Raw genomic sequence first — 1,541 nt, forward strand, 5'->3', positions numbered from 1 at the left:
TAATTGTCAATATAAATTATTAAGCTGGGCTCTGTCTTGTAATTCTGACCATTTCTGTGTCCTCTTCTTGACTGTTCCACTATGCAATTAAAAAAATGAAGGTTGAAAGGCCTCTCGTCTATTTCAAGTGAAGTTAATGTTAGAAATTTGTCAAATATCACCACAGAATTTTCTCTGGAGAACTTACTTTTCAATTTTCTGATGTTACTATCAAAAAAATTATTTCCACTTTTTGTATTTAACAAAATACGGAATGCTTTTCAAAGTCACCAAGAAACAAAATCTGAAAGGTGTATTTTTGCCACGCGTTACCATTTTCGTAGACCAATAATTGAAAGCGTATCTACATGGGTTTGTTGGAGGCGTGGAGAGGTAAACTTTTCTTGATTACAGATAGCTATTTTAATTAAATGGATCACATGCTCTAATACAGCACCCCGAGACTTCACTAAGAAGAAAGAGGACATAATACTCGGATAGAACATATATGGAGGAGATTGGGGCTACTGACATGGCCTGGAGGCCAGCCTACCCGGCGAAGGTACAATGGCCAAGAAACTAAGTGGCACCCTCACCGAAACCGAGAGTTAGGCAACCAACGTATTGCATAACTGTTCCGAATTAAGGCAAAATCATTGCACCAAGTAGAATGCTGAATCAGCTTTTTAAATAGAACTTTTTTTGGTATGTTTGATATCCGTGCCAAATTTTGGATTACGAGGTAGAATGTGTGTCGTTTTAATGGTTATTTACTGGGCAATGTTATAACCTCAGATTAAAGCAGTGGACTATCTGCACTGCCAAAGTTAGAACGCAATTAAATGCCAAAAAAAGCATAGTCCTCTGTCTCAACTTCGCTCGAAGCTACCCCAGTTTTTGTGTTTTTTGCAAGTAAATAACAAAACTCAAAGGTTCCGCTATCCTTAAAAGACAATACTATGAGTGAGCTCATCAGGACGTGTCAAGACTTAAGGGCAAAGTTTTTTAAGAACAATTAATATAGGATTGTTGATGTGTAAGTTACACAACTAGGGCCACAAAACGGAGTGAGTTTTAAAAAAGCATCCATTGATAAACTAAAACAAAGCAGGTCAAATGAGGGTCGTGTGTGAGACAAATACAGCAGTAATTAGTTAAATAGGAAGAAAAATTACACCTTGCAACAAGCTAACCTCAGGGGCAGTTAGAGAATAAAATGATCGACAAAGCCGTTGGTAGAGCCCAAGAGTGGTGCAACAAGTGGCACTACCGGTGATAACCGTTCTCACCACCTGCCAGAAACTAATTTACCAAGACAAGACATTAAGTTTATTTTTGTGGGCGGGTTTGGTCACCCACTCATGCATTCTATTGACAATACTTTCTCAATCACAATCCCAAAAGACAACAAATTCGCTATTAAAATAAAAGAATTACAAATCTCTACTGTACTACTGAGGTGACTAATGCCAGTGCAATTTTTCCCTTAGTGCATTTTTGGGGATGTACCACACTTGACATGTGGTATCATGTCATTGTTGTGATGTGAGCCAAGAAAGCTG

This window comes from Echinococcus granulosus, assembly GCF_000524195.1.
Source record: "Echinococcus granulosus chromosome Unknown EG_S00167, whole genome shotgun sequence".
Classification (NCBI taxonomy): Eukaryota; Metazoa; Platyhelminthes; class Cestoda; order Cyclophyllidea; family Taeniidae; genus Echinococcus; species Echinococcus granulosus.